The sequence below is a fragment of the Bos indicus x Bos taurus genome, chromosome 17, assembly GCF_003369695.1.
Source record: "Bos indicus x Bos taurus breed Angus x Brahman F1 hybrid chromosome 17, Bos_hybrid_MaternalHap_v2.0, whole genome shotgun sequence".
NCBI classification, from domain to species: Eukaryota; Metazoa; Chordata; class Mammalia; order Artiodactyla; family Bovidae; genus Bos; species Bos indicus x Bos taurus.
The window spans coordinates 67,513,514-67,519,513 of NC_040092.1; the positions used below are offsets into that span (position 1 = coordinate 67,513,514).

The following is a 6,000-nucleotide window of genomic DNA, read 5'->3' on the forward strand; positions in this document are numbered from 1 at the left end:
TCTTCCAGTGCCTATAAATGCTTCGAAGATGTCTAAATTCTTTTAAGTGCCAAATTGGTTTTCGCTTGTTTTTTAATAGAAAGGTTTTTAAGGCATTTTCAGCATGCTGTGCCAACACAGGGATATCCCCTCCATTGTATGGGACACAAAGACACTCACCAACTGCAGCAGGGGAAGTAGCCTTCTCTGCCAGCTATTTTTAGCACCACTTCATCATGTTAAAGACCAAACTTAGGATAATAATGAAAGGCAAACTTTTAAAAAGATGAATTTGATGAAACAGATCTGTCCCTTCTTGTATAAGTTCCTTAAAACTGAAATTTTATACATTCTTCTGAACTTAAATCTCAAAGGACCTATATAGCCTATGAAGAGCTTGTTAGCTATTTCAAAGATAACCATATGCCCTAAGACTGAACTAGTGGCCATGTTTAAAGCTCATTCCTTCCTTTTCAATTTCAACTCTCATTCACTTTCAGTCTCATCCATTCTTTGTTCTTCCTGTATCTTTGCTAACAAATTCCCCTCCTCCCAAGTAAATGTACCCATTTTTCGGCTCATTCTCTCCACAAACACTATAGAGAGACCATAGTACTTAATAATGACTCCAGTTTTCAGCATATTACTCACCATTGTACTGTTTTGAAACTGCATCGGTATCCAACTTGAACCCTAAAATGTAATGTCCAAAACAAAGTCCATTGCCCCATTTTAAATTACTGTTTATAAGAAACCACTAGTACCATACTAACATACTGGGAGCATCTTCTCCTCCACTCTTGCATCTGTTACAGCCCTTCGGTTGACTGTGGTGTAAAAATGTTAGTTGCCTAGAACACTAAAATCCTAATCCAAGTGCAATGCCTCTTGGCCTAAAATACAATTTATCCTCAATGGTCTAAAACTACCCTCTCAAAAACACTACTCTCAATTCATTCTTCGGACTGTAAACGTGTATCCACACAAACTGGCCCTAAGCCTACTCAACAAATTCCCACTATATTCCCCTAAGTTAACTTCCTAATTACATGTGTCCCTCACACCCTCCAGTTCCAAGAGTTCAAAACACTTTATCTCCACCTGTTCTTTTCTTCCTAAAAAAACACCTTCCCCTGACTGAGATACTCCAGTAAGTTCTGTATAGTCCAACATCAACATCTAATGAAATCTGTCCAAATAAATTTACATCTATAAGGCACCAAACAGCAGCCAACAGAGTGGTCATGGATGGAAACTAGTCCATTCTCCCTTTCCTACAATTCTGTGCAAGTTCCATTGCCTCTGCCGCCCAGACACAAAAGCATCTCAAAGGCAGGGACCCTCAAATATTTTGCTGTTTTTTGCTACTCAAATACGCAATAAAATACCATGATTTTTAACCAATGTATAGTCAAAACAATACAAGTCTTAAAGTTGTAAACAACTTTCATGGAGTATAATATACGCTCAGATTAGTTTGTTGCTCTGTCCTCCTTTCCGCCCCACCAAAATAAGCCTATGCAAAACTACATTTCTCTTCCTCCTATCTTTCGAAAGTATGGAATATATGACTTCCTCAAGGTCACAAAATAACAGATCTGCAGACACTCGATGCTGACTCCACATCTAATACTACATACACTGCTCAATATTTTGATGTCAGTATCTATTTAAAAGAGAATTTAAGACTTCTAACAAAAGCATAACAAGAACAAGGCATACAAAGAGAAACAAAACAAAACACCTGGAGAAGTCCCAGAGGAGGGCAAAGTGATGATGAGCGTGGAAGAAATCATTCTAAGACAAACAAAAAGTCAGGAAAGATGATGGTAAAGAGAAGCAATCAACATCTACAAAACCAGGAAAAGATGAACGCCAGCTTGTTCTAGCAGTTCTCAAAACACAAATTTGGGATGTGTCTTGAAACTTGAGACAGGTTTGGGAGAAATAAATGAACCGTTACATAATTCAGAGGCTAATAAACTTGTAGAATTCATTTCTTCAAAAGACAAACAATTCAGGATGAAAAGTGTTTCGAGAAAGTTTTTAAAAAGATCCTGAATGAAAAGAGCATAGATACCCGCATTCCCACAAACTTTCTACATTCATTCCCACTAAGCCCCTCTCAGCAGTGGCTTCAGAGAGTGTGAGTTCACACAGCTGTCTGGAGGGGCCCTAATTCTTAGTACTGCCTGTGTTCTGTTAAATAAAATTCCACCGTACGCTTATGGTCTGTACAAATATATGAAATGTTAATTACTTTTCCTGCACCTTAATTTGGCACACAGAGAGGATATCCAAATTACAAGTAAAAGATTTTACAGACTTCACTTTTAAAATAAAGGAAGAGGAAAAACATTCTTCTTCAAAGAATTAAACATCAGAAGTTTCTCCTCACTGTATAGAGAAGCATGAGATAAATAAGCAAAGCTTCAAGTCATCAAGTAGGACATATGCTACCAAAAAAAGCGCTTAAGGAAAAATTTAGTAACTTTTTTTACTGGTTAAAGTACTAAATTCTCTCCCCCAAATCAGTTGCGATTCATAAGAACCCAGAATTTCCTGAGTAACTGCAATCTGTTAGTATCCTCCGGATACACAGGAATTACACCCAGGAAACGAGAAGGTAAAAAAAATAACTCCTATACCAGTTGCTCCTGAAATGAAATCTCTCAAAGAAGACTGACCAAAAAAAGTTTTACTTTCAGGGGTTCACAGTGTCAGAGCTTCCCCCTTGGGAACCCAAATGAGTTGCCCAGAGCCAGAAACTACAGCGCAGTTTCCCACCCGGTGTACCAGGAAAAAAGATATTACAGAGATGTCCTTTGTGCGCATATAGACTCGGGCTTCCTCAATTTCCTTTTGCTAATTACTGGCCAGAAAGGTGCAAGTGTCCACTTTGAAGAAAGAACTCCTCGAAGAGAAACCTGTGCGTATTCCACGTACCCAGCGCTAAAGGTCACAAAACACAGGGCTGCCGGATGCCTCTCCCGGCAGCGAGGACTAAGGTACCCCTCTCATCTACACACTCCCAACACTCCTGGAAAACATCGGCCAAACTCCAGAGGACGCCCCAGCACCCTCCCCATTTCTACACGCCCCCCCCCCCCCCCTCAACTCCCCTTCCCGGGGAACTCACACTTTAGAAAAGAACCGGCGGCGCTGAGAAAGCGGGCTGTTTCCTGTCCTCCTAGGGACCGAGGCGGCAGCCGCGGCAGCTCCGGCGCGTTGCTGAGCAAGAAGCGGGGCTGGGACCGCCAAGCCGGGCGGCCACCCGGGTCTCTTCCGCGCGGCCGGAGCAGAGGCGGCAGCGGCGGCCCGGCTTACCTCCTCTTTTCCTCTTCCTGGGTCTCTTCAGGCTGGGTCTTCTGCCCGTCCCGGGCCACTTCTCCCCGACAGTCCCGTTTGGGAGGCTCCGGATTTTTGTTTTATAAAGTTTCTTCTGGGCGGAGGCTGCGGCCGGCCCCCCGGGTCCCCCCCGGCCCCGCCGCCCTCGGGGCTGGGGCAGGGAGGGGGCTCTAAGAACTCCTCCCGGAGTCCTTGCCGAGGAGCCGGGGGGCCGGCGACGGGCCGAGAACGGAGACCCCCCGAGGGGGCAGAGGGGCGGGGGAGGGAAGGGAAGGACGGCGGCGTCGGTCCCGCTGTCCCCGCCGCCCCGGCCGCCGCTTCACATCGGGGTCCCCGCCCCCCCAGCCGGGGGGCGTCTGCCCGGCGTGGAGCCCCGGCTCATGCACTCCGCGGCGAGATGCTACGGCCCCGGGCGGGTGGCCGAGGCGGCGGCGAGGTGGGGGACCCGGCCGGCTCCGCTCGGCGCCGCCCCCGCTCCCGGCTCCCGCATGTGTCGCTGCGGCTGGGACCCCCGCCCTCCACCTTGGGGGTCCCTCGCCCCGCGCCCCGGGACCAACAGAAGCTCCGGCCCCTCCTCAGCGTCCTCTCCCCGCGGAGCAGCGGACTAGTCCCGGTCCGAGGTAGCCACCTCCCTGCCCCCCAGCCACCGGCTCCGGCTCGGGCTCCGGCGTGTGCAGCCGCGGCTGCCGGCCGGGAAGGTGAGGGGGGGAGAAGAGAGGTGGCCGCGGCTCCCGCCGGCCCAGGTCAGGGCAGAGGTCCTGGCGGCGGCCGGTGCACGGGCGCTGGGTCTCTCAGATGCTCCCTGGCTCTCACGCTCGCGGCGGCGGCGGCGGCGGTAGCGCCCGGAGCTCAGCTCGCTGTCTCCCTCGCTTAGTGCGGGGCTCTCGCCTCACTCCAGAGAGAGGGGCGGGAGGAAAACGGCGCGCAACAATGACGCAAGTCACCTAGCAACCGCTCTCTCCCCCACCCCCTCCCTTCTCTCTCCGCTCGGAGGCTCACTCCCCTAGTCTTTTTTCACCTTTCCGACCACCCCGCCCTAGGCGCCTCTGGCGCGCTCTGATGACGCTCCAAGGGAAGAGGAAGTCGGGCTCGGCGAGCGGGTGGGTGCGCCTCGGGCCGCGGACTCGGTGTCGCTGCCGCCGCCTCTACGGCCGCGTCAGAACAGAAGAGAGGAAGGGGAGGAGCCGCGTGGAGCCTAAGCTGCCGCCTGAGCTTACCCCTGACCCGAGGGCGGTGGAGAGAGCTTGCTCTGTAGCGGTTTCCTTCAGAGCAGGTGGTGACTGCTCCTTGGGGAGCAAGGAGGAGGCCCAGGCCGCGCGGCCATGCTCGGGCGCGCACCACCCGAAGGTGAGGCATTTGGCCCCAAACGGGCCTTCGGAAAGCCCAGCTGCTCGAGAAGTTATCTTACAGCTTGATCTGCCGCACCTGCTCGAGGGCGCGAGCGCCCCACCCTTCCCCTGGTGTGGAGGGACACCAGCGCCCGATGACGCGTGGTCAGGCAGAGCAAATGTTTGATGAATGAATGAATGGCTCCCTCACTCGCGGAGCTCAGAGGAGTTTGACGGAAGTCCAAGCTCTTTGTAAACTGCGTAGCATTTGTAAAGATGCGAGTTGTAACACATCCCTCTTACCCCTCTCCCCCCGAAGGAAATGGGGCTGCGGTTGAAATGAGTCCCAACCTGAGTCTTAAGTGAAAAAAGAGGCGAACTGCTGGGACGAAAGAAGGGAGCCGTCCTCCCAGGGATTGTGGCAGTATTTTTGACTTTTCAGGAAGAGGATTTAGTACTGATTCCCTTTTAGGAATCATTCATGTTTGTGGCTTGGAGCTTTGGAAAGCTGGTATTGGTTGTTAATCGGTGTCCATTACTGTAATCAAGAAATTTTGGCCTGTGTTTCAGGTCTGACTCAAAGGCTATTTCCTTTCTAAAATAAATATTATTACTATTTATACTGGTTTTCCTACAGGTGTTATCCTGGAAAGTAAATTCAAGTAAAAACTCATGAAGTTGACAGTGTAGTTCTCTAGGACAGGAAATTTTAAGATAAAACGATTTCAGATTCCTCAGAAATCTGTCTTGCACCTGTCCTGATGAATAGTGTGAGAAGGGGATAAAAGCAGGGACGAAAGGAAGCAGATTCCGCAGTTGGGTCTCTGGACCCTGGCGCGCCTTACCTCTTCCGGAAGCAGCGATAGTGACTGTTACGGATCTTTCTACCTCAGGGGATAGGGGCAGGTTTTTATATAAAGATCTGGGGAGCTCAGAGTTTCTGCCCCTGCTGCCACCACCATATGCAAATACATCAAGGAACCTTGTAACTGGGTAAAATACAAGGGCTCGTTTTTATTAAAATGCTGCAGAAAAAGTAATGGAAGGAGGGGGTGGGGACGGATATTGCCAAAGCAAGAAGAGACTGATAAAGTAGCTCTTGCCCGTTCATCCAAGTTCTAAGAGCCAGGTTAACCCTCCTGTGTTTAAGTTACCCTAGATTTGACTCTCTTCTTATGACTGGTCCCTGCCGGATCCTTCCAGATAAGACTCACAAGGAATCTGAACAGCAAGTGATGGCCCCACATGGCTACATGTGTAAATCATTTGGGGTTTTGCTCCTCTTCCTAATTTTTTGATGGAAATTGAAGGAATAAAATACACAGATTGAGGGGATTTTGTAAAG

At 49.6% G+C, this 6,000-nt stretch overlaps 1 protein-coding gene across 2 annotated transcripts in view; it reads right to left on the reverse strand.

Moving 5' to 3' along the window:
* Positions 1-4,187, reverse strand: part of FBXW7 (F-box and WD repeat domain containing 7) — a 226,026-nt gene extending 221,839 nt beyond the window's left edge. For both annotated transcript variants that reach the window (XM_027513446.1, XM_027513450.1), the window contains exon 1: positions 3,119-4,187. The gene's annotated coding sequence lies outside the window, so the exon portion shown is untranslated. The remainder of the gene's footprint in view (positions 1-3,118) is intronic.
* Between the last annotated feature and the right edge of the window lie 1,813 nt (positions 4,188-6,000).